General features: G+C 39.8%; 1 long non-coding RNA gene across 3 annotated transcripts in view; it reads left to right on the top strand.

Annotated features, from left to right (window-relative positions):
* LOC134756522 (uncharacterized) overlaps positions 1–24,534 on the top strand; it is a 96,777-nt gene extending 72,243 nt beyond the window's left edge. For 2 of the 3 annotated variants that reach the window (XR_010129258.1, XR_010129256.1), the window contains 3 exons: positions 15,063–15,229; positions 15,314–15,609; positions 24,325–24,534. This is a non-coding gene — a long non-coding RNA (uncharacterized lncRNA). Of the gene's footprint in view, positions 1–15,062; positions 15,230–15,313; positions 15,610–18,367; positions 18,604–24,324 lie in introns of all 3 variants that reach the window. The other variant, XR_010129257.1, reaches the window with a different exon arrangement.
* Positions 24,535–27,834: the final 3,300 nt, after the last annotated feature.

Genomic DNA, 27,834 nt, shown 5'->3' with positions numbered 1-27,834 from the left:
CTTCAAACATATAAAAGGCAGTTATGATCCTAGAAGGCAGAACTTGGACAAAGAATATCTGGAGATAAGAAGATGTAATTTTGGTTAGCTAGAAGAAAACACTTCTAGCCATTATAATTTCACAAATTAGAGTGTGCTATCTTAGATAGTAATAGTTGTCCATCACTATCAGTGCTCAGATTGAGTCTGAGCAACATCATCTTTATTATTTTCTTTATCATCATCATTACCGTCATCACCATTGTCATCATCAACCATTTATTGCATATCTCACCATTTGTCAGGCCCCATACTAAGTGCTTTACATGCATTATCTCATGTGATCCTCACCACAACCTTATGTGGCATATTATTATTTACATTTTAGAGGGAAGAACCTGGGGCATGGAGAATATAAATAATTTTCCCAAGGTCACGCAGGTAGTAACTAGCTAAACAGGGATTTAAGTTCAATTCTGACTCCCAAGTCTATTTTATTATACATTCTTTCATTGGAGATGGTGTTTAAAAGATTTAAGTAGGTCTTTATTTTTTAAGGGACAGGTAAAATCAACTATCTTATATTGTTGATGTTTATCTTTTCAAACCTGGAGCTTCTACAACTCTACGAATATAAAGCAAAGATAAATTAAATGATGTGTAACTGCTACTGAGCTAGTTACTAATAGAACTGTGTCTAGAACCTACTTCAAGGATCTCAACCAGTCTAGTGCTCTTTTCACAATATCATTCTGCCTTCCAAGTACAGGTCTAAGTGTAGAGAGAAGAAAAGAGTAAACACAGGAAATTCTCTCCAGCCGATACTGACAACAAACAGAACTAACAGAAAGGGCATTTTCTGCCAATGGTAGAAAAGCAAATGTAGCCAAGAGCTTTGTGTTTCACAAGTTTATAAGAAAACTCCTTAAAGCCGGAGAAGAGTTGAGATGCTGAAAGCAAAAGACATATATGCTAGCTCCAACATACATTCAGTTCCTCTGAACAATAAGGAAGCTTATATGGTAAGGGTTATATAATAATTCTTCTCTGGACTTGTGAAACTCTTTATTATATCATCTGGCCTATGCCAAACATCCTTATAGAAATAAGGATTGTTTCTATAAGAAATTCTGCAAGTTTTCCAAATTCTTTTTGAAGTATTTTTCTACGGTTCTACTAGCTCGCTCTTCATAATAACTATTACAGTAAACTCAAAATATGCTATTAGCCTATGCTTATTTTATTTTTATTTATTTATTGAGATGGAGTCTTGCTCTGTCACCCAGGCTGGAATGCAATGGTGCAATCTCGGCTCACTGCAACCTCTGCCTCTTGGGTTCAAGAGATTCTCCTGCCTCAGCCTCTCAAGTAGCTGGAATTACACGTGCGTGTCACTATGCCGAGATAATTTTTCTATTTTTAGTAGAGACAGGGTTTCACCCTGTAGGTCAGGCTGGTCTCGAACTCCTGACCGCAAGTGATCCACCCACCTCAGCCTCCCACAGTGCTGGGATTACAGGCATAAGCCACCACATCCAGCCAGCCTATGCTTATTTTATTAGTGAGGACACTGAGGCCTATGAAGGTGACTGGAATGGCTCAGGGTCACATAGCTGGTGCATGGCCCAGCTGGGATACTGTAGATGTGCTGACTCACAGAGCAATGCTCTTTCTCTGATTCCACATTGACTCTCTTCTCTAGATTACAGGACACGATAATACAGAAAACTTCAAAAGCAATTTTATACTTAGCCATGTGTATGCCTTATACTTCCTTTATGTACTACTTAATTTTTCAAAACAAAAAATCTGGCTTAGAGTATAAGAAATATCACATTTAATCCAACCAAGTAGCAATGTTATGCTTCAAATTTATATCTATTTAAAGTAACCAAATGGTAAAAAAAATATACATATATATACATATTTGGAGACCGTTATATATGTTGTTTAATCTACATGTTCATTTAGGAAAAGAAAAGATCACTAGAAATAAAGCACTGAGTAGACTACATTTACAAGGAAATGAGAATAGATATATTAATAATGTTAACGTAATTCAGAGGCATATCCTAGTGGAACATTGTTTTCAACTTGATTTTTTATTTTGTTTAATGTCCATTTTTCATTATATCAATAACTATGAGTGAAGAAAGTGATTTTCTCAAGAGCAATGAGATAGAGATCATGTACACCAGTAGATCACCCACCTTTGTAGAGCTTAGGATAAGAGCAAACAAACAGATTTAGTAATGACATCAGGAAAGTTAATATTGAGGGTCTGAAAGGCTATCATCATCTCTTAACTGAGATCAGGTAATCCAGACTCCCTAAGAAGGCAGAGTAGTAAGAAGAAGAAAAATCTGGCTTATGTCAATTGGAGAGGGCAGGTTAAAACCCTCTTTTTTCAATCTATTTATTGCTTGAGCACAGTAGCAACTCCAGAGGGACAATCTCCCTACCCATCTTAAATTGTTAAAGCAAGCATACTGAAAGGAAGGAAGCAATTTTGGATTCTTTCTTTTATCAACAGGGAATATACTTCTCAATCATAAAACTATGGACCACAAACGCTTGGCGTTCAGAGCAAAACTGTGGGGGAAAAAATCTGCTTCCATGCAAAAAAAAGTCTATTTAACAGTTTAGGAATAAAAACCCATAACAAATTTTAAAATGTCGGTAACAGATTGTTAAGGGTTAAAGGCTAATTCTAATATAGTGGACATTTGCTTTCTTGAGGGTAAGAAAGGAGATGGAAATATAATGGACAACCTTGGGACATTCTAACCAATGGAGTGAAGGCTGGGTTACCAAGGTAACATTACAATATATGTTCTAGCAAGCTGGATCAAACCAGTAGGGAAGAGGTAATTTAAAATGAAATATTGGAAAAATACCACTTAACATTGTCATAATTGTATATATGGAGCCCTTTCCCCCTTTAAAATAAAATACTCCAAGAAGAAAATGTATAAAATCTAACAAAGAGCAAGAACATATGTACATCCCAGAATCATACATTAGGCTGCGAGATAACAAATTCTTAAAAGTATACACTATCTCTATCTTAAAGATGGGGAAATGAAGTCTGCTTGGAGTTAACTTTCTCAAGTTTACGCAATTAAAAAGCAGTAGAAATCATTTGACCCAGCTCTCTGATCCAGTGTCTGTACTCTTCCCACTGAGATGATTGCACCTAGACCTGGGGCTGGAAAATGGTTGAGGCCAAGTGGGCACCTGTGTGAATGGAAACCCCCCTATTTGTTTCAATGGCTGCTGCTCAGTCCCAACAATTGTGTTTTTAAGCCGTCTTTGCTGATGCTGCCATGGTTGGGTATATAGACCGAGTAGCTCAAGAGAAGGATCTGAGCTCCAATAACAGACTTGGAAGTCATCTGCCTATAAATGGTGGGTTATGCTATGGGTTTGCAGTATGCTAGAGACCATTAGATCTCTAAAGATCGAATACGATCTTGGGAAATATGGGTACTTAAGAGGTTTAAAAATGGAGAAATGCCAAGGGAAAAAAATCTTAGTTTCCAAGAAGAAAACCAAGAAGGAAATATCTGAATGGCTGGAGGAAAACCAGGAGAAGTTGGTTTTATAGCAGTCCAGGGAAAAGACAACTTCAAGAAAAAGGGAGCTGTCAACTCTGTAAAATATTACAGAAAGGTCAAATATAGCTGTACAATATTTATAGGATAAAGCCCAAGCTTAGAAACAGTTCTAAACCTTATATAAAGGACTCTAGATTATATGACTTTAATAAATCCAGAGGTGGAAAGAAGCTCAAGAAAGGACTTTCTCATCCTAATTCTTATAAACTACCATATCCCTGGGTCAGGCCCCAATTTCTGCAAACAGGAAATGAGACCACACAGGTCTATTGAGCTTCCATATATTATATAGTCGAAGAATTCCAGCCCTCCTCAAACCTTTCCTCAATTGGTTTATGAAGCCCCTACAGGGTATCTCACCTGAGCTGTCCAAAACTATCCTTCACCTGTGATGGCATGTCATTTTCCCCCTCCCTTCACCCACATTTCTATGGGAATATCTGATATTGACCACTTACTGTGTGCCAACTACTTCACATGCCTTTTTTTTTTTTTTTTTTTTTTTTGAGACAGAGTCTCGCTCTGTCACCCAGGCTGGAGTGCTGTGGCGCGATCTCAGCTCACTGCAAGCTCCGCCTCCCAGGTTCAAGCCATTCTCCCGCCTCAGCCTCCCGAGTAGCTGGGACTACAGGCGCCCACCACCACACCTGGCTAATTTTGTTTTTTTGTATTTTTAGTAGAGACGGGGTTTCACCATGTTAGCCAGCATAGTCTCAATCTCCTGACCTGGTGATCCGCCTGCCTCGGCCTCCCAAAGTGCTGGGATGACAGGCGTGACACATGCCTTATTTTTAATCCTCAGAGCAACTGAGGTTCAGAGAGGCAAAGGAAGTTGCCCCATGGCCACTACATGAGAAAGCAGATCCAGAATTCCAGTCCAGCCTGAGCTCTTCACCACTGCACTGTACTTGGAAGCCTCCGTCACAACACACCACTGCCACCTCTATTCCCAGTGAAGGGGTGGCACAAATACTAGAAACATTGTGTGTGGCCTCCCTGCTCTAGTGCCAGGAGATACTACTATATTCTTCTTCTCAGTGTAGATGTAGGCTAACAAGCATCCATTGTAAAGATATTGCTTCATTCATGAATCATAACTGTAAGAGGCACTCTCACTACCCATTAATGGCATTAATGCAGGTACAATTTTCAAAAACTCCCCTATCATTTGATGAAATATGGCCCTGGCAAGTGAGTCAGCCCCACTGGGCCCATGGGCTTGTCTAGACATATCTGAATTCAAAAGAGAACACAACTTAGACCCAAACTAAAAGTCTCTAAACATGTAAATCTGCTTGAAACTAGTTTGATGGTTTGAAAATGCGAGTTGCAAAGAAACCTGAACTTTAAGAAAGAGAAACAACAACTGTAAGTCAAACAGGAGGACTAGGAACTACTACAGAGAATACAGGTCCTCAGCTTCAGACAGTCAGGCTGGGAAAAATGGAAAAAGATCTTTCTTTCAGAGAGAGGTTTGACAGCATTAAATACTCAAAGGACATTTTCCACAGGGAATTGGCTAAAGGGCTAATTTCAGGTGACCTTTAAGTAAAAGGAAAAGATAAGAAAAGCTTTCTCAGCATAAAGCTTCAGCTAATCAGAGTTTTCAACTTAGGTTACGAAGATTCCCTTGTTTTCTCTAATAAGAAGAGTTAGGTAAGTGACCTAGTCTTACTTTTACTTTAGCTGCTCAAAAGTTTGGTGCCAAATTTAAGGTTTAATTATGGCAACAATAACTAACAATTTGGGTCTTAATTATTTACATATTTCTTTTTCCCCTTCTAGAAAATGTATACTTACCCCATTCTGAAATTTTTATTTGTGTTAACATTTAACCATCTTACTATATGTAAACTTTTAGGAAATTTTCTTTGTAGACAAATAATGGTGGAAGACAGATGGATAGATGAGAGATGATAGATAGATAGACAGATAGTAGAGAGAGAGAGATGATAGCTAGATGATAGATAGGTAGATGACTGACAGGTCATTGACAGATATGAAAGAAGAAGAAGAAATTTATTGGGATTTAATAAATATGTAATTTTAAAAAGTTAAAGGAACCAAAGATGAGGTTCCCTAGCTTTGGTGGCTGGATTGAGATTTAAAATATAGTACATCTTTAAAAGCAGGGAAGAATGATGAGTTCAGTCTGTATATGTTGAGTCTGGGAGGCCTGGAGCTATCCAGGAGGTAGTTCAATATCGAGTCTAAAGCTTGGAGAAAAGTTTTGAGCTGGAGATACACATATTTTTTTGCAGCAGCCATATAAAGAAAGTGTTTTAACATGACAATAAAAGCAGTCACTCAGGGAGAATATCCTCTCTTCCTGGATTTGGCTGTAATAAGAATAGAAACAATTCAAGGACGGAGTTTCCATAAACACCAGCACTGAAAGGAAAACAATATAGGAAACAGGCAAAAGGTTCTGAGTGGAACGAGGAAAGAGCAGCATTTAAAAAATAAAGGGACCAGGATGTTGAATGAAGTAGAGAGGCACAGTAAGAAAATACAGAAAAGCCTGAGCAGTTAGAAGAATTCCTTGTGGCCTTATGAGGAGCAGTTTCAGTACCATGTTGGGAGCAGCAGCCTCTGTTTTGAGAAATACAGATGAGAAGAAAGGAAGATGCAGAAGGCAGAAAGCTGCACAGAAATCTTAGGGGATTTGAAGGGAAAGTTATAAACAGAAAAGGCTTGTGTTTTACTTTCTGGTTGGAGGTGTGAGTGGAGATCTTGTGGACAAGGGATTAGAAGGGTCTGAAGAAGGTAACTAGCTGTTCAAGTCAAGGGTAGTTCACACAGAGCACCACATACTCCATTATGGCACAGAGTAACACAGAGCACCGCATACTCCAGCATGGTGTAAAGTAATTGGCTGAGGGTTCCCTGTCTCTGAACCCCCAATGGGTACATAGAGGTGCTAAGAGAACCAGTGAACCAGAAGTGGGTTTTAGGTAGGGATGAGAAGGCCACAGCATGCAAGGAATTTGTGGTGGGTGCCTCTAACTTATGTGAATACCAGGACACACTCCCCAAAGCATCAAGCAGGATTAGCTACACCCCAGCCAACGCCAATGCCTAGGGTAAGATCAGCTTAGCCCACTGCATTCAAAACCAGCAATGGTCCAGGTAGATTCAGACCAGGAACCTCTGCCTCAGTGCTAAGAGGTCTATTAGCATCTCTTGTACTTTCTCTTGAGAAAGAGGATAAAAGAGGACTCCTTTTAAGAAAGGGGAGAAATTACCCTGATAAAGAATGCAACATTGACTTAAATGATCATTTATCCAAATGACGAACCTGAAACAACCTCAAAGATATGTTTTAAAGTTCAAAAAGACTGCATACTTCAAAAGGATAAGCTTAAGCTTTGGGTTTTTTAGTTTTGGTTTTTTTTTTCTTTTTTTTGGTGTTATCATTATCTTTCCCACTATGAGGAAAATGGAGACTAAAGTGCAAGATGAGATGAATTATCTTTTAAACAGCATCCTACTTTATGCACAGATGAAGTATAATATACAAATTTCCACCCTTCTCTACTCACAAACAAAACATAGCTAATATAGCAAGAATAATGCTAGAATTTGTGTTGGACATGATGATGGTGAAACAGTTGCCCACATTTGTAATTCACATAAGGAACTAACCAAGGGAAGTAGATGCTGGGGATGAGAGAGAAAGGACATCATCCTAGATGGCAGAATCTTCAGAATGGCAGAATGTTTTCTCATGAAGATGGAAGAATAGTGAAATTACATTTTGTAGAAAAGGCAGAAGGTTGACACCATCTTTTGACTTTATGGTCCCTGAATTTGAGGAGATCCAGTGGAAATGACATACATTCATGAGGAAGTCATATTTTAGTTCTGGTAAAGAAATAACAAGAGCATTCTGTAAACAAAGTGAGAATATAGAGAAGCTGGTTTATCATGGAATGAAATTTGGTTCAGGGACCAGTGAATCTGGGGTCTTCTTTTAGATGGGAGGCACAACTCATGATGTCAAGCAAGAGATACCCATAGAAATGAATATGCCTGGCCCATATTCATTTCTTCTAGAAAATGTATTCATTTTATTCTTCTAGAAAATGTATTCTAGAAATACATTTTCTAGAAGGGGAAATACTAGTGGAGGTCCCAGCTGTAGTTGGAGACCTTGTGAAGCCAGCAATATTTGACCTAATTCAAAACCACTAATGTCAGAGCAAGCCAATTCCTTTCAGGGATGGAGCCTGGTCTGTGGTTTGCGGGTTGATTCTGGTAAAGACCCCAGTTAGGCATTGCTATGTACCCTGAACAGAAATTGCAGGCCAGGGAGCTGTCTCTGCTACCCTGAACAGTGAGCCCAAGATACCCTCAACTTTCACCACGTGGTGATTAAAATCTCCATCATTGACCCAAGCACAGACATTTTCTAAATCACCCACTCTTTCACCAAAGTCTCTTTTATTCTCTTTCACCATAAGACCCAGTTTTATAAGATATGATCTACTATTGACAGGCAAATATTGACCAGAGAGGGGAAATCAAGTATTTAAAAGATGGGAAGGACATCAAACTATTCAATATCAAATTCTGGAGAAATTTTGTAGATCAGCCAGAACTACTTCTAGAGAGAGAGAGAGAGAGCCAAACCATGTGGAGAGAGAAGAATAAAACAAAAGCAAACTGGCAGAAATGTGAAGTGGCTTGCATTCTTTTAACCTCAAGAGTGGGAGCAGCAAAGAACAGAGTTTTACCAAGTAGAGGCAAAAGACTTAGTCAAACTCAGTTGTACCTATTCTACTCCTGGCTGCCTCCACCTGATCATAATGACATTATGCTAGGAAAAAATGCAAATTAACAATGAGATGATAATAAGAGGCAGAGTTACTCTTGATCTTGTTAGCTGGAACCTGGGAGAAGGCATATTGCAGGGGTGGATATCTTTAGAGGGACATTGGAATTACCTGGGAGCTTTAAAAAAAAATGCTGAGTTTTGGCAGGGCATGCTGGCTCATGCCTGTAATCCCAGCACTTTGGGAGGCTGAGGTGGGTGGATCACTTGAGGCCAGAGTTCAAGACCAGTCTGGCCAAAACCATGTCTCTACTGAAAATACAAAAATTAGCCAAGTGTGGTGGCATACACCTGTAATCCCAGCTACTCCGGAGGCTGAGGCAGGAGAATCACTTGAACCCAGGAGACGGAGGTTGCAATGAGCCGAGATCGTGCCACTGCACTCCAGCCTGGGTGACACAGAGAGACTCTGTCTCAAAAAAATAAAAATAAAAATAAAACAGACAAAAAAAACCATAAAAAAACTGAGTTTTATAAACTCTTCAGGTGATTCTAATAGATATCTAATATTTTTAATTACTGGTTTGGGGGTCTCCTGAGAGAAGTTTCTACCAGAGACAAAGAGCACTGTCCTGAAGGGGAAGAAGATGACGTTAAGCTTGTGCACCTCAAGAGTTTCTTTTTCTGCTACTGGTCCTAGTCAAGTAACAAATCATGCTCTTTCCTATGACACTGATCCATCTGATGTACATAGCAGCGTCCCTGACAGGAAGGGATCGGGAGAACCCTGGAATGGGACACAGTAGAGGCTCAGTCTCCTAACATCTGGGGATGGGAAAGCTTGGCTGCTCTCCTGCCCATCCTGCCTCTCCAGAGGAACAGATCAACTCCAAGTGGAAAACATGACAGGGAGTCCATACCATTTAGTGGGTAACCAATTTATTCATGTGTGTTGGTTTGAAGATATATTAATAGAATCTGTTCATGATAAAGTAACCAGCATCCCATTGGAAAGGGGATGAAGAACTGAGACTAGATGAACACATTGAAGTTTCTGGGTCTGACAAGGTTGTCAGAAATGATATGATGGTACAGTTGGAAAATGAAGGTAACGGCAAAGATACAAAGTTTTACCGAGCTGGTGTAGCTTTGTCCCAGATGAGTAAGTGTAAAATGTTCTTTAAGTTCTTAAAATTTTGAAAATGATTCTCTAATCCCATTAATTCACTTGAGGGTCTTAAGAACCCAGAAAACCCAGGAAAAAAAAAATCTGGTCTCAGAAAAGACAATGACCTGAATAACATAGCCAAAGGTCCACTTGGCGTAATTTAATGCCAGATTCAGGCTTCTCCACAATAACAGTATTTGGCCACATTTTTAAAGCACTTTCATTTTATGACTCGGTTTCTTATTTGTTGGTTTATAGCTTGCTATTTATTCTTACTCTGGCAATGTGACTTGTTATATTATGTCAGATGTGTCCTTCTCTGCATGGGAGAAGAAAATTAACTGTGAAGACTTCCCCTGACACCATATTTAAATCATACAGGACTAAATTTTCAAATATTCCAGATGAGACAATCTATTAAGTGAATATGGCACACAAGAGGATTTAGGAAATTTACACATGGTTTCTAAACTATGGCAGTGTAAGCTATTAAAATGAACTTCTGCCTTTTCTGAGATGACAATTTAATCCCTAAAAATAAGCCAGTGTTTGTGCAGTTGACCAGCCTGGAGCCTGGTGGATAGCTAACACTCAGTCATGTTGATTAAATCTGAGTGATACTCTTAGAAGGAAGCATTGGGCATGATTCTAATCATTAGAATTGAAAATGAGGAGAACATTTGGGAGAAATTGACTGTGCATTTCAAAATTAGAAATGCCAAAAAAAAAAGTGGCAGGAGGGAGGGTAGCTTTTGTCTGATGTGGTTTGGCTGTTTCAGGCACAGCTTAAAAGGAATATGGCAGAAAGTGTTTAGGAGATTGGTTCTTGAACTGGCTTCAAACTCCAGCCTCATCTCAAACAGCCTTATTCTGACCTACTAGTTTTACCTTTGTTTATCTTGCTTCCTCCCAATTTTACCTTCACTTTTCTGAGATCCCCAGTTCTAGACACTCCTATCTTATTCCCCAATTGCATTTTACATTTTCCCCATGACAGGTACTGACACCTTTGTAGTTCTGATATTTGATAACGTACCTTATTTGACTCAGCCTTGGAAAGCCCCATTATCTAAGAATTGGCCTTGCAACTAATACTCCTAATACTAATATGATCACCTTCACAGTCCTGGGCCAAACAACTTCCATCAGATATTCTAGACTAAAAACAGCAATTTTTTTAAAGTTCTCCAAAGAGATAACTATGCATTATGTGAACTCTAAATAAATAGCAGGTCAACAGGGATGAGTGACTCTTTAAAATAAAATTGCATTAACACATTTAAATATTATTTTACCTCTTTCTCTACCTGAGCTTGAAATGTTAGAATGCCCTGAGTTTTGTCTTTGGCCGTTTCTTTTCTTTACTTGCACTTACTCTTTAAGAGATTTTATTGAATCTTGTGGCTATAAGCATATTAATTCACTGTTGATTTTCAAATGTCTAACTATAGCTTAACCCCCTCCTCTGGGCTCCTATCTCATATACCCTGTACCCTGACATCCTCACTTGGACATTTGCTAACATTTCAAATATAACATGTTTATGTCTGCACTTGAACTCTTGATTCCCCCTCTTTCTCTCAGTCTTGCCAATCTTAGTAAATAGCTCCACCACCCCCCATGGGTGGATGAATGGATGGATGGATGGATGGATGGATGGATAGAAGGAAGGAAGGAAGGGGGCTTTCCAAGGCTGAGTCAAGTAAGGTACATGATCAGATATCAGGGATGGAGGGAGGGAGGGAAGGAAGGGAGGGAGGGAATGAAGGAAGGAAGGAAGGAGTGAAAGGTGGGTCGAGTAAGGTACATTATCAAATATCAGGGAGGGAGGGAAGGAAAGAAAGAAGGAAAGGAAGGAATGAAAGAAGGAAGGAAGAAAAGGAAAAAGGAAGGAATGAAGGAAGGAAAGAGGGAGGGAGGGAAGGAGGGAGGGAGGGGGAAGGAAGGAAGGAAAAAGGAAGGGAGAAAAGGAGGTAGAAAATTAGGGAAGACAACGGGTTAATAGGATAATTAACCTATGATACTGGAGAATATATAAACAGACATGGACATTTTAAAATAGAATTTTGGTGGACAAAATACTTTCAAAAACTGCCTCAGGGGTTGTTTAGGCTTTATTTGTTGATCCAAATTTTAAACTATTAATACATATTAAGAATTGGAGACAGGCATCACAGAGGGTCAAAATTTATAAAACAAATTGGATGATATATATGGTCAGCAAATGCCATGTAAAATGTCTCTATGACTTCATGTGCAATCAAGCTCACCAATGTTCTCCTGAGGTCAAAAAATTCTACAGAAAACCATACCAGCTATTTTTGAAACACGATTGTTGAGATTTGAGAATGAGGTCCAGAACAATGGCATATGTGAAGGAAAGTAGGTTTAGGTTGCAACCATTTGTAAAATGTTGTCTAAATGCATGTTGAGTGATGTTTGTTTATTCTAAGGCGGGATTTGAAACCAAATCTGATGAGTCAGAGCTCCAACTTGGATAAAAAGATGTGCTAAGAAAGAAGAGCCAACTAGGAAGAAGTTCAACACCTTTTATCTCTCCCTTCATGTGTGTATAATCATCTCTGAGTGCCTATTCCCACCCACAAACTTAGCCTCTTGGATGATCCCCAACATCTGGCTGTGGTTAGCACTTCTACTCCTGCTATGTCAAGACTACAACAGAACAGCTTCTAAATCCACTCATGAAGCATCAGTCAAGTCCACAAATGTTTATTGGGTACCTCTGGTGTAAGAGTTTATGCTATACCCTGCTAAACACTTCTTTCACTTCATCCTTTCCTGGAAGTTGAAACTCCGTATTGCTTTTTATTAGTATTTGTTATTAACTTTTAACTAAAAATCTACACAGCATGAGCATTACCAAAACACACATTTTTGAAGGAGAGAATAAACGATTTTAGAGCATAATTAAGACTCTAAAGTGGTGCTTCACTCACTTCCTCTAATTCTGGGGATTTTTTTTTCTTCCTTCTTTTTTGCTCTGTCATGAAGTCGGAGGGCAAGCCAACTCCAGCAATTTCACCAGATACCACACACTAATGGCTGTGGGACCGCTGCCAGTCGCCCTGTAGAAATGTGCTTCCCTTTGGCTTATCTCTACTCATTATTCTGTTCTTAATATCATTGTGCAAAGAATCTGAAGATTACGAAATAACAAGGTTTTCCAATATGTTGCTGTGTTTAAACGTGATAAATTAACAAGGGAATCGTGCAATGAAAGCATTTGCATTTAATTTCCATTCAAGGCACAGAGCTAACACAGTACTAGAGAGAGAAAGTGATTTAGTTTATTCTCAAGAGTTTGGGTGAGCACAAAACCAAATAAAGCTGAACCACAACATGGCAGGATTTATTAAATCTGTACAACTGAACAAAGTAGCACCCTAAACAGTGAACCAAGCTGCATTTTTCCTCCTTTCAAACTGTCAGAGCATAGATGCAAGACTTCCATAAACCTAGTGAAATATCACAGTGAAGAAGCTTTTTCTACCTCAGTATCAAATTTTCAGATACAGCCAGGCACAGCGGCTCACACCTATAATCCTAGCACTTTGGGAGGCTGAGGTGGGCAGAGTGCCTGAGTTCAGGAGTTTGAGACCACCCTGAGCAACATGGTGAAACCCCATCTCTACTAAAATACAGAAAATTAACCGGGTGTGGTGGTATGTGCCTGTAATACCAGCTACTCGGAAGGCTGAAGTAGGAGAATTGCTTGAACCGGGGAGGCAGAGGTTGCGGTGAGCCAGGATCGCCCCAGTAAACTGCAGCCTGGGTGATACAGCAAGACTCCATCTCAAAATAAAAATAAAAATAATTCAGATACAAATACAAATACAGATACAAATTTTATTTAATAAAAATCTTCATTTCAAAAAAAGTTAATGCAAGTTACACAAGGAAAGGAGATGAGAAATGTTGGTCTGACACCAGTTTTTTCAGTCAGTTATCTTGTCCAACTCATGTATAAGGGCTTTATTTGTCATTTGTAAAAATAATAAAACCATCTTCCTATTTACTTCATGGTGAAAATAAGTTTTCTGAAGTGACACTTATTAGGCACATTTAGCTTTTTAAAGAGCTTTTTAAAATATAAAGAGAATAAAGTAGTTTTTCAATAGTTCATTTGGAAAATCAGCATTTCTGTAGATATTCACTGCAGAAAGTTTGTATGGGATTTGTTGGATGGATATCACTGTTTTGATAGAACTAGGCACAGGTCCAAGAACAGAGATTTAAATCTTAAATATGAAACAGTCCTTTGTTTTGCCTTTCTCATTCTTTGCAAAGCTCATTTTGGGCTTTAAAAATATTTACTCAAGGGATATTATCATCAGGAACTATAACCAAGAAGTTGCCAACTTGATATTATTTGAGGGGATGCCAAAAAGACCTTTGCAGAAACCATCTCCCCATTGCCTCGCTGATGCCTGAAATTTCAACAGCTTTAATTCACTCAGTTATGCTGATGCTTGACATTTCTCTATAGTAACCTTTTGACGTGGGGAGGAGAAGGAGGAGATAGCACTGCTCAAACAACCACAACATCACCGTGCCATACTGTCATTCAGCCTAACTTTCTCCGTATTATTCACAAAGATATTCTAATGTTTTTTCAAATGGTTTTTGAAAGCTAGCTATAACATTGTTGTAGCATATGCTCCCAAACTTACTGAGACGAGGAAAGGGAAAGGCAGCAATGCCACCCTCTGTACTCACTGACACACTAGATATCCTGGGAACCCAGAGTGGAAAATCACAGTGCCTTTTAGTGACCACTTCATTTGCTTCTAAATGCTGTGAATTATCTTTTGCAAAGTCACTTTGGAATTTAAGCAGCCATTTCCTGTTGTTGTTGTTTTTTGTTTTTTTTAAATAGGACATTGACCTTTCTTACACACTTTCTCATTCTCCAGGTGATGGCTTGGAATTTCAGAGTTCTAAAATGAACCTAAAAAGTTACTTCAGCATCCTTAGAAATAAGTTGTTAAGGCATGAACATTTGAGTTCATCCAAAGTAGGTTGTTTTCTCTTTACACCTTAACCCATGTTAAACTATAGTTTATCCTGTATGTTGCTTGATAAATGCTTTCCTGTTTTGAGTATCGTTTTTGTTAGAGAAGACGAAAACAAAACAGGAGTTAATTAGCTCCGCTTCTTTTGTCATTTGTTAAAATCTATTAACATAACCAGCATCCCCTAAATTGAGGAAGGAAACTGAGGTCTTCATACATCTTACAGGATTAATTGACCAATTCAACTATGTGTCCATGTAAATTTGGTTTTAAAATGCTATCCAATAAGGAAATAAAAAAGATTTTAGTAGCCCAATTTTATATCATTCTCAAGGCATAGATCCTATTCTTTAAAAATAAACACTTCATTTGAAATCTATAATTTTTTTTGAGTTTGTATTAATTTTGCTCTTGCACTGTTCACTAGCTTCTTGGTACCTGCAAATAATAGGGAGATGTCTAAAACTATCTTGATGTCTGTCCATTCCTAGGTGTTATCAAAAGGTCTCATCAAATTATTTTATGTAAAAGAGCACCCAAATGTTATTTCTTGCTGTTCCTCTTCTTTTCCTCGAGAGAAAGAAGGTTGAAAACTTAAAATGATGAAGTTAAAGAATGAAGTCAATGAGTGTTAAGAAGAGATTCATTTATCCTCGAAGTAAGTGCAAATCCAATCGCATGTTTTCCTTATGACAGAATAGTTACCCACAGATTGCTAAACCATTTCTTTTTTGTTCAGCAGAAATGAAAAAGTAGAGTGCTGGTGGTGATCATGCCTTCCCTTCACCCATGGGGACTTTTCATTTATCGCTGCCACTCCAGCATGTTCACTATTCTCTGTAGCATGAAAATCTGATAAAGCTCATGAGGGGAGAGAAAACTTAACTTCAATATTTTCCTGCTGAGCCTGAGAGTGCTTTGTATACCCAAGCAAGATGAAAATCTTAGCTGCAGCATCAGGAAGAGGACACCTCACTTTATCCTACATTCCTATCTCAGTCAGGAAAGTAGCCCTAGAGAAGGAACTAAGAAGTCAAGGTAGGTGCTTCCTTCATGCTTAAAGAGATTATCTCTGGAGATAAGTTCATTTGCTTCCTACCTCAGCTTTTTATAAATAATATGCCTTCCTTAGAGCTGGTTTTTCTTTAATCCCCTTAAGGTGGAGATCTTGAGGAATTTGATTCATTGACAACTTACCAATAAATGGACCATCGTGGAATATTATTAATTATTGCATATGGAATAAATCCATTTCTGAACAATTGCCATTTAGCTGGAGTTTCAGAGGAAGGCTCGTCTTGTACACGTACTCCTCAGTCTGGGAGACAGGGAAGTAGAGTGGCAATAGAGCACTCTTTTTTTTTTTTTTTTTTGTGAGATGGAGTCCACTCTGTCACCCAGGCTGGAGTGCAGTGGCACGATCTGGGCTTACTGCAACTTCCACCTCCTGGGTTCAAGTGATTCTTCTGCCTCAGCCTCCTGAGTAGCTGGAATTATAGGTGCCAGCCACCATGCCTGGCTAATTTTTGTATTTTTAGTGAAGACAGGGTTTCGCCAAGTTGGCCAGGCTGGTCTCGAACTCCTGACCTCAGGTGATCCACCTGCCTCGGCCTCCCAAAGTGCTGGGATTACAGGTATGAGCCACCGTGCCTGGCCAACAGAGCACTCTTAAATGTCTTTCAGATGACTGTTTCCTTCCCAGTTGTGCTATTGTCTTAGCTGTTCATCTGTAAGTGAATCCACCTCTCTGAGACTCAGTTTTTCATCTGTAAAGTGAGCTATACTGTAAATCTCATAGGTTGTTGTGAGAAATTAAATAGCACATGAACCTGCCACATAATATGCATTTGATCATTAGAACAAAACGTTTATAAAACCTTTAACGTTCTTCTGCCAGAAACATTCACCACTTGGTTGCAGCTACCCTGCCTCTAGCTCCATATCTATGCCACCTTTTTTTTTTTTTTTTTTTTTTTTGAGACAGGGTCTCCTCTGTCACCCAGGCTGGCATGCAGAGGCAGGATCATGACTCACTGCAGGCTTGATTTCCGGGGCTCAGGTGCATCTCTTGCCTCAGTCTCCCAAGTAAGTAGGACCACACACACCCCACCATGCCTGGCTAATTTCATGTATCTATTTTTTTTTTTTTTGGTAGAGATGGGATTTTGCCATGTTACCCAGGCTATATGCCAACTTAATGGTCCACTGTGAGAGAGAATTCGTTAGGACTGACAGGGTCTCAAAATGAGAGGAAATCAAAGCCCCCAGAACACTCTGTAGTCAAATAAGTCACCCTAAGCTGCAACAGGCTTGGGATTCTGAGAAGTGGTAGCAACTGAAAGAGAACTCCTGACCATAATAAATAAGGCTACTGACTCAGGAGGCTGAGACACAAGAATGACTTGAACCCAGGAGGCGGAGGTTGTAGTGAGCTGAGATCATGCCACTGCACTCCAGTTTGAGTGACAGAGCAAGACTCCGTTTCAAAATAAATAAATAAAGCTACTGAAATATCCTCCAAGATGCTTATCACTGGGTATCGAAAAGCCTCTGGAGGTGCTTATCTTAAATTCTTCTGGCAAAGGACTGTAAGAAAACTGTCAGAACAGGGCCACCATTCTTGAGAACCTGGGAAAAGAATTACAATGAAAAGGGAGACTTGGGTGAAGACAGTAGGTAGCAGTGTGAGGTCAGAACCAGGCAGGAGTATAGCAACGGCTGTCAATGCATACTGGGACCCACAAGGAGGCAAGACTGTAGGATTACAGTGAGCTCACAAGGGCCATCTCAGGGAAGGGCATGGTAGGTGTGAAGGTTAATTTTATGTCAACTTGTTGGGGCCACGGTGCTTAGAAATTTGGTCAAACATTATTCTGAATGTTTCTGTGGTGTTTCGGATGATATTAACATTTGGATCAGTGGACTCTGAGTAAAACAGAGTTCTCTGCATCATGTGGTTGGGCCTCACCTAATCAGTTGAAGGCCTGAATAGAATAATAGCAATAACACACTCTTGGACAGCTCACAGATGTCTGTTTGTTTGCCAGCTGTCCTGCTGTATTAGTTGTTTACCCCACCTCCCTGAAGCAAGAGGAAATTTTGCCAGCAGACTGCCTTCTGTCTTGAACTGCAAAATCAGCTCTTCCCTAGGCCTGTCCCCAGGCTCTTCCTGACTGCTAGCAGACAGGAACTACAGATTTTGGACTTGTCAACCTCCATAACTGAATGAGCCACTTTTGCAAAATAAATCTCTATTTTTATATATACACATCCCATTGATTCTGGTTTTTGTTTTTGTTTTTGTTTTTGTTTTCTGGAGAACACTGATCGAACAGGAGAGAAAAGGCCCTGCCGAGTAGAGGACTAGTTTTGTTGCTACCATCGCCATTGTTAGTATCCATGCCTCTTGTTAGACTCAAGAACCCTGGTTAAGCATCAGTGATAGCTATGAAGCAAACATCTGTATATTTCACTTTTTCCTATTTATTTCCATTAATTAATTCCTTTACTATTCTTCCACAATGACTCAGAAGCAGTTTACCTAAAGAAAAAAAGTATACAAACAATAAGGACATTAAAATAAGAAAGAATACCTAATATGGGAAGGAAGAAGGAAAAATGTCTGAAGGATATTTAGGAAAACTCTATACTACAATTAGTAGCTCTGAGCTTCTGTCATCAAAGGCAAAAAAAGAGAACTATAATAGCTTTCATAGCATTCAGATAATGGATTGAAGATGACTCTATAGAGGACATGGCTAGCGCTCACCACTTGTGATCTCCCCTCCTTCCTGAGTGCATGGAAAACTACGTTTCTCAGCACCTGACAATTCTACAGGGGCACGAAACGAGTTAGGGCCAATGAATTGTGAGGAGAAGCAACACAGTGTTCCTTCCAGACTGAGGCCACACAAGCCCCGCACCACCTCTGTGAGGCAGACATATTGATTCAGTGGCACCACCCCATCCAGGCAGCTTGGATCACAAAGGAAATAGCGGCTGTGCAGTTACCTGACCCATAGAGGACTTTGTGTAAGTCAGAGATTAACTTTTGGTGTTTAGTCAACGGGATTTCAGAGTTTAGAGCTTAGCTTGCTCTAAATAAATTACCAAGTGTGATGCCTGACATAGGAGCCACTCTATTACTTGTTTCCTTAACCAGAAAAACGAGGTGTGTGTTTTTCTGGTTAAGGAAAAGTATAGACTTTTTTTCTGGAGCTAAATTCTAGAGAAAAATTTATTTTATATATCTTTAAGGAAAGAATGACAATCTAGTAAAAAAAAAAAAGTCTTCAAAAGTGCATTACACAAACGGTAGGGATGTTTTCTTCTGCATCAACTTTTAATTTAACACAACCTAGGCATATTGTTATATTGTAATTCCTCCAGAGGGTCTAGGGTCATGTGGTCCAGGTGGTTCCTGGCCATCCAAGAGGATGCAATGACTGAGCTGAGCAGAGGTCACAGATTTGTGGCCTGTGACCCAAATCTAGATTGCAGCACTATTTTTCTTAGCCTACTGTGTTTTCATAGTGTTTGACTGGTTGATAATATTGAATAACCATGGCATCCACATAAAAATAGTGATGATTTCTGGCTTCTATTTTTTAAAAAAATCAGTCTTAGCACACTGGGTTCACATTTCCAAGTGGCAAAAAGTCAGCTTAAGCTGGGTAGCTGCAGCCCCTTCAACTGCGGCTTCTTCCACAAGTCCCCAAAGTCCCACCCCACTGCCCCCACTCCACTTGTTTTTGCTACCTGACTGGTCCTTGGGGGCATTTAAATTTATGCTTCTAGGCTTCAAGGATCCAGAAAACTAGAACCACTATAAAGTCTCGAAGGCATTTGTTTTAAAAGTTTAAGAAACTGGGCCCCAGACCATACCTCTTACCTTAAACCAATCATCAGTATTTTCATATGTTTTTACATACTGAGTTTGATAGCCCAAGCTTCCCAGCAGGAAACAGAAGGCTCACTGAAGGTGAGATGATTTGAGGAAGGTTTAATGTGTGGTGGCAGGGTAGGGGGAACCACAGGGATTAGGGCAGCATGCTGGGCCTGTAGGGGCAATGGAGGGAGTGGCCACAGAGAGTCATGTTGTATGGAGAGGACACCTGTGAGACCTGACAGGAACTGTGACCTTCAGCCAGAGAAAAAGGAGGAACCAGGGCAAAGAATACCTCAACCTCACTTTTCTGTCTGTCTCTGCATCACTTGCTGCTGCCTCCCACTAGATGAACCCTAGTGAAATCCAGAGGGCAAGGGAGTCCATTGATTTTGTTCATAGAGACGCCTCCTAGAGCATAGAGTGGCAGGAAAGGAGAGGACCAGGAGGAGTAAACAGAAGATAGCACAGCTGTCAGGTAGAAATTTGGGGAAGAAATCATTCTACTGTTGCTCAATAGTATTTAAATGAGAGAGAGTGCACGCGCAATAATGCATAGAACTAGCTGACTCGCTGCATTGGTTTGCTAGGGCTGCCATAACAAAGTACTACACACTGGGTGTTTCAAGCAACAGAAATTCATTGACTCATACCTCTGGAGGGTAGAAATCCAAGATCAAGGTGTTGGCAGGATTGATTCCTTCTGAGGACTGTGAGGGAGAATCTGTTCCCTGTCTCTCTCCTAGCTTCTGGTAGTTTGTGGCCACCTTTAGTGTTTGTTGGCTTGCAGTTGCATCATCCCAAACTTCAGATGGCATTCTCCCTCTGAATGTACCTGTCTCTGTGTCCAAATTTCCCCTTTTTGTAAGAACACCAGTCATATTGGATTAGAGCCCACCCCAATGACCTCACGTTAATTTGATCATCTACAAAGACCCTATTTCCAAATAGGTCACATTCACAGGTACTGGGGGTCAGGACTTTGACATCTTTTAGGGAAACACAAGTTAACCCACAACAGTAACTTAATAATTCTTAGACTAGTGGTTCTCAGCTGATGGTACATTATCAATTGTGGAATGTGAAGTTTACTAGATTAAATGAAAATTTTTCATAAAATTTATTTTCATTTGTGTTTTCTCCTATTTCCACCTTAACAATAAAATATATCCCCAATAATAGCACTGAAACTTACTGTTTTTGTGTTTTCCTAGTTATCATAACATTTAAATGTATACTCCAAAGTATTATCTCAATTTTAAAAAACAGTAATAGAGTTATTATTTTGGTTTGTTTGTGCATTAAAGTTCAGCAGAAACTCCCAACAAGATAACTGCAATGGTATAAATTATATCCTTATAATTGATATCCTTATAATTATAACCTTACAATTTTTATCCTTATAATTTTAAATTCTTTAAAAGGCATAAATTATATCTCCAATAGTAGAATGCCTCTAAACATATAAATATCCTTCTAGAAAAAAAAAAAAATTTGCTATCTGTCATGGTGGGATCCAGGTTCTCTGATAGAATCAATGGTGAGTTCCAATATTTGAAAAGTAATTTATAAGGGCATTACCTTAAGCATTGCCCACTTGGTCCATAACTAGAACTGATGTTTCAGGACATGAGAAGCTGCTCTACATTACTTCCTTACTTCTGTTTTTCCTTGCTTTAAAGAAGCTAGAAATATTTGAGGACTATGCGAATACTGAACACCATGGGGATTTTGTTGTAATTGTTTTTTAATTACTTTTGAGAGATTTCACACGATTATGCATAAATAGCTCTGGGTGTTTTCTAAAGGCTTAGTTTCAATATTGTGGCTGTTCATTCATCATCATATGGATAGCTCTGGTACTATCGCGCCCCAACTAGGATCAGTTTTAGGGGAGATCTATGGCAATGTTCCATATAGTAAGACATTGGGTATAGAGGTCGAATGAAGCAGACACGAGAATATAGGAGAGTCCTGGACTGGGAAGGAAGGAATTGCTGAGCAGTTGTTGAGGCAGAAGGAAACAGGCAGAAACTTGGTGACCAAACCAAGGCACAAGAGATGAACTTGGGTTCAGAAATGAGACAGAAATTCAAGTGTAAGGGTACAAGATCAGGGTTGGGCTGGTATTAAGGAAACATCAAGTTGAGTCACCTGCTGATAAAATTCAGGCCCTTGAATCACTCTTATCTTAACTCAGCATTGGCTGTAGCTAACTAAGCCTATAGGAAAGACCAGAGTACAGGTGACACAACAGGCCCTGACTGCACTAAACTTTCATTTATTGATTATTGATCCCACAATTTCACAGGAACGTCCACCTAAAGATTTAGTTTGAGTTCTGATTATCACCGAGGCAAAAGAGAACCTCCTTTTAGGCTCAGAAAAATATATGTATAATATTTGCTCATAAATTTGACAGATGTATTGAGTGCCTACTCGTGAGCTTGGCACTCTGCTGTGGATAGACTGATGAACAAGTCAGAAAGCACTTGGGCTATTGGGAGAACAGGAGGAGACAGGGCCAGAGGGGAAAAGTAAATGAGAGACCACACAGGCTGGGTTAAGAGTGTTGAGTTTTCTTCTAACTACAGAGGTTTTTAAATGGAGCAGTGTTTTGTTCTGAGTTTGTTTGTTTCAATAAGAAAAAATCGATGGTAGAAGGGAGAAAGTAATACCAATGGGCCATTGTGGAGGTTATTGCAGTGATCCCAGTGAGAGGTACTGGTGCCTCAGATGAGTTTGGGTGCAGCAGAATAGTGAAAAGTAATTTGGAGGTCAAACCAACAGGACTTGCCACAGGATGGATGCATGAAAGAAGTAGAATAAAAAATGAACCCAAGTTTGGGGGTTAATCAATTGCGTGACTGATGATACCACTGTCCTAAATGGAGAAGATAATGAAGAAACAGTTCTGGTAGAAATAAAGATGGGTTCTACCTGGAGCTTAAAGACATCTAAATGGAGTTTGTATACAGGGCTAGAGCTGGAGAGAGGTTAGAGCTAAAGAGAACCTGAAAGTATTCCCCAATTTTCTTCCTAACTCTATTTTTGACCTTGAAATATCATTTAAATTTCTCTGATTTAATTTATTTTGAAATATATTTCTAAAAAACGTTTTTCATAAAGACCAGGTCTTGCTATGTCGCTCAGGTTGGACTTGAACCACTGGGTTTAAGCCTTCCTCCGCCTCAGCCTCCTGAGTAGCTGGGACTACAGGCACACACCACCACACCCAGCCAGATATTTTTAAAATATGTAAAATATAACTTGTTACATATTTACCAGTGCTTTAAAATGCTTTTTGAAATTTCTTCCCCCAAGATATCTAAAAACATGACATGGGAAATCTTTGTTTTTGTAAAAATAAACAATTAAACAGATGGTACAATGAAAATGATAGCATAAACATTTCATCTTTATCAAATTCTAGTTTAAAAAACAAGAAAGTTCTGAAAAATAAGTATACTACCTAATGAAAATACATATTTCCTATTATAAAATAATTGAAACGTATTGCACATAATTTTTGCTTGACTTGAAGGCATATTTTCACTTTAAGACAAAAATAGTTACTGCCCAAATTAGACAATTATGGGTAGATAGCAGAAAATAAACATTTGGAAACAAGTTAGCATACGCTTATGTCCCTAATTTATACAAGCTCTGAATATTTCATACCTCCTTAAGAAAAATGCAGAGTCCATGTTGAATTATTCTTTCTGCACAAAGGTACCTCTATGTTTAAGCCCAGATCTGATAAAATATATATGTCCCACGTGCAGTAATGAATATTCATAGAAATCCTGCCAGGAAGGGTATAAGGGAAATCACATCATTCTTTTTTCTTCTTCTTCATTTCTCATGAGATATTCCTCTCATTGACCACACAGAGATAAGAGTAGCCTGGCTGAGACAAGTAACCCAGTGGGCCAAGGTTGATTTAACTGCTCTGGCTGAGAGGCAGCTGCTCTTTTTACCATCCTGCCTATTCATTGACACCTTGTAGAAAATGAGCACTCCCCCAAAAAAAGAAAATGAGTCCAGTGCCCTGGACAACTGAGACCAGCCTTCAAAACCCACATGTAGAAACTGGTACCATTTCTACAGGTTAGTATTTAATGAAATATAGCACTCCAGAAAACTAAAAAGCCCCCTTATTCTAGTTTTAAAAAAGTTCTTCTTCAGTGTTTGAATAAATAAAAAGTGTTAGCTCTAGGAAATGCTCACACTGAATAACATAGCAGCCATCACAGATAGCTTGAATGATTTAACTTAACACACATTTGACATCAAGGGAATTCTCTATCATCTTCATCTATCACAAGATGAAGTCACTTGGTCCACACATTATGATTAGACATTTATTATTCTCTTTTCCTGTGACTAAGAAGACTTTTTTTTCTTCTTGGTAAAGAATACAGAGAATCTTTGGGATAATGTGTCCATACTTACTTTTCTCTTGCTGTAAAATGTATTATCTATTTGTTTATATGTTAATTTGGAAAAACAAATAACTTCTAGTGGAAATGTACTTCTATGCCTAGGAACAACATTTACAGAATTCCTACATTCAAAGAATTTAGACACTACTTCAATAGTGTCTAAATTACTTAAGGAATCAACTTGTAATAATCAGAAATTTCCCAAAGCTCAAAGCCCTATTTTAATATTACTGTATTTTATATTTTCTAAATATTGAATGATAATTGTACTGGTATTGTATGCAATACTATATAATGAAATTAGAGAGATTTCCCCATTGTGGTAGTCAGGATAAATCATCTGGCCATTGATAAGACTGGCCACCTCATTGAGCCTTGGAGTAGCCCAGGCCTGAATAATACACATAACTTTTCTGTTTGCAGGCCTTTTGTGAAGTTGCTCTGTTATCTCTGTGGCCCCAAAGACCAAAATGATGGAGAAAATGAAACCAGGATGATTTCTGACATCTGCTTCCACTCCACCTTCTTTAACCACTTCATCCACATCTCTCTTAGCTTCTCACATAAGTCTCACCTGGAATCATCTTATTTACACCAATAAATTTACCCACCACCTGCCTGTTGATTGCCAAATGTGTACCTTCAGATATTTTTTCTATGCTCCAAGCTGATATATCTGACAATCTCTTGCTCAACTCAACCTGGATCCTCACAGACAAACCAAACTTAACCTTACCAAAGCAAAAATCATTGTCTCTCCCTCTCCAAACTCTTCTGCTTCTGTGTTCTCTCTGACAGTGCAGCATGTCAATCCAGATAGAAGCCTGGGAGTTTTTCCAGACACCTCCAAATCCTTACCTCACCCATATCCATTCCCTGACAGAATCCTGTCAGTTTGACTTTCTTAACATCTCTCATATCTGTCCCCACACAGAGTTACAATAATAGGGGTGAAAACCTGCCTACTGGGTACTATGCTCACTACCTGGGTGGCAGGTTCAATCATACTCCAAACCTCAGTATCACACAACATACGTTTGTAACAAACCTGTGTGTGTACTCTCTGATTCTAAAACAAAAGCTGAAAGAGAAAAACAAAAACAAAAAACAAAACTAGCCAAAATGTGAAGAAAAAAAAAAAGATCTGTACTCATGGATACAGTTGAAACAAAGAAAAATATGGTCAGATCCACCTGGGGGGCAAAGGAAGTCAGGAAAGACCTTCTGGAGAAGGTGACTGAGCAGAGGCTTAAACGGAGGTTGGCATGGAGGCCTTGGCAGGCAGTGACAGCAACAAAACCAAGGGCTCAGCAAGACAAATTTCAAGCCCTTCAGGATGGGTGGAACATAAAGCTGTGTGCAAGTGTGATGCAAGTGATGCAAGAATGGAAAGAAAACCAGTAGGTAGGGTCTAGGAATTTTAGGTTTGTCCTCAAAGGCAGTGTGGAGCCACTGCAGGGATTAAAATAGAGGAACAACAAAATCAGAACTACCTTTTAGAAAGCTTTCTAGTACAGTGTGGAAGGTAGATGAAATGGGACAAGACTGGAAGTAGGAAGCTGTTGCTATAATCCAGGTGACAGGAAATGCCAGTCTGAGCTACCAGGGTAGCTGCAGGGACGGCAACAGATAGAGGTGGTGAGGAGGAGGCAAGACTCTAATCCCCACTCTGGCCCTAACTAGAGCAGCTTTGCCCTTATCGGTCATGTATGTTAAGCTTTCACATAAGCTTTTCATTTGAGAAAAGGTCTTGTGGTCTACATGGTAAAACATGGCCCACAAGGCCCTCAGGGATACGAATTCTGACAAGCTACTCCACCTCTTCTCTCTCCCTCCATGCGTGACCTTCCCCCTCCAGCTACAGTCCCTGCCTGTGGTTTACCCCACACACTATTTGCACTCTTTCCTGCTGCTGCACGTGTCTGCTTGCTTTGCCTGCTCCCTTATCCCAGTCTCTTGTCCTTCACTGCTTAGCCGAGGGCCCCTTCCAAGAAGCCCTCTCTGATCCCCTCAAATCCTCAACTTTCATCACTACCCAGCTTATTCTACATCCTACACCCTATAAGATCAGCATCTTCCCTTACCTTCTCACCCTACCATGACACTGTGAACACTATACTTCTTGTCTAATCTGATTACTCAATGCTTAACACAAAGTGGGCTTCCCTTTTTAATGTACAATTTGTTTGTATAGCTTTTAATCTCCCCCAAATAAATTCAGAACCCCTGAGGGCAGAGTGAATACCTTTCTGGGTTTTGTTTGTTGTAGAGGAAAAAAGATGTATCTTTCATTACATCTAGCTGTTCACTTTACTTACTTAAATTAGTTTAAAATCACACGTTGATTTAATTCATTCTGTGTGTCATATATCATCTGCACATATTTAACTGTCTCAATTATATTGGAAATTTGATGTCTTCATACATAGCCCATGTCACAGGAACATATTATAGGTGATATCATGTTATAATGGTATATATAACACATATAGGTAACATCATGTTATAATGAAATTCTTTCCCATTCTTTCATTGACAGGTGTCCAAAACTTTTCTGAAAAAGGTCTAGAATAGACATATGTATTAGTCCATTTTCACACTGCTGATAAAGACACACCCAAGACTGGGAAGAAAAAGAGGTTTAATTGGACTTACAGTTCCACATGGCTGGGGAGGCCTCAGAATCATGGCAGGAGGTGAAAGGCACTTCTTACATGGAGGCGGCAAGAGAAAATGAGGAAGAAGCAAAAGCAGAAACTCCTGATAAAACTATCAGAACTCATAAGATTTATTCACTACCACGAGAACAATATGGGGGAAACCACCCCCATGATTCAATTATCTTCCACAAGGTCCCTCCCACAAACGTGGGAATTATGGGAACACAATTTAAGATGAGATTTGGGTCGGGACACAGCCAGACCATATCATGCTGCCCCTGGCCCCTCCAAATCTCATGTTCTCACATTTCAAAACCAATCACACCTTCCCAACAGTCCCCCAAAGTCTTAACTCATTTCAGCATTAACCCAAAAGTCCATAGTCCAAAGTATCATCTGAGACAAGGCAAGTCCCTTCCACTATGAGCCTATAAAATCAAAAACAAGCTAGTTTCTTTGTAGATACAATGGGGGTACAGGTATTGGGTAAGTACAGCCATTCCAAATGGGAGAAATTGGCCAAAACAACAGGTTTACAGGGCCCATGCAAGTCTGAAATCCAGCAGGGCAGTCAAGTTTTAAAGCTCCAAAATGATCTCCTTTGACTCCAGGTCTCACATCCAGGTCATGCTGATGCAAGAGATGGGTTCCCATGGTCTTAGGCAGCTCTGACCCTGTGGTGTTGCAGCATACAGCCTCCCTCCCAGCTGCTTTCATGAGCTGACATTGAGCATCTGTGGCTTTTCCAGGTGAACAGTGCAATCTTTTGGTGGATCTACCATTCTGCGGTCTGGACGACAGTAGCCCTCTTCTCACAGCTTCACTAGGCGGTGTCCCAGTAGGGACTCTGTGTGGGGGCTCTGAGCCCACATTTCCCTGTGCACTGCCCTAGCAGAGGTTCTCCATGAGCACCCTGCCCCTGCAGCAAACTTCTGCCTGGGCATCCAGGCATTTCCGGACATCTTCTGAAATCTAAGCAGAGCTTCCCAAACCCCAATTCTTGACTTTTGTGCACTCACAGGCTCATCACTATGTGGTAGCTGCCAAGGCTTGAGGTTTGCACCCTCTGAAGCCATGGCCTGAGCTCTACATTGGCCCCTTTCAGCCACAGCTGGAGTGGCTGGGACACAGGGCACCAAGTCTCTAGGCTGCACACAGCATGGGAACCCTGGACCCAGCCCACGAAACCATTTTCTCCTAGGCCTCGGGGCCTGAGATGGGAGGGGCTGCCACAATGGTCTCTGACATGCCCTTGAGACATTTTCCCCATTGT

The sequence above is a fragment of the Gorilla gorilla genome, chromosome 10, assembly GCF_029281585.2.
Source record: "Gorilla gorilla gorilla isolate KB3781 chromosome 10, NHGRI_mGorGor1-v2.1_pri, whole genome shotgun sequence".
Lineage (NCBI taxonomy): Eukaryota > Metazoa > Chordata > Mammalia > Primates > Hominidae > Gorilla > Gorilla gorilla.
This window is presented reverse-complemented; position numbering and strand designations above follow the sequence as displayed.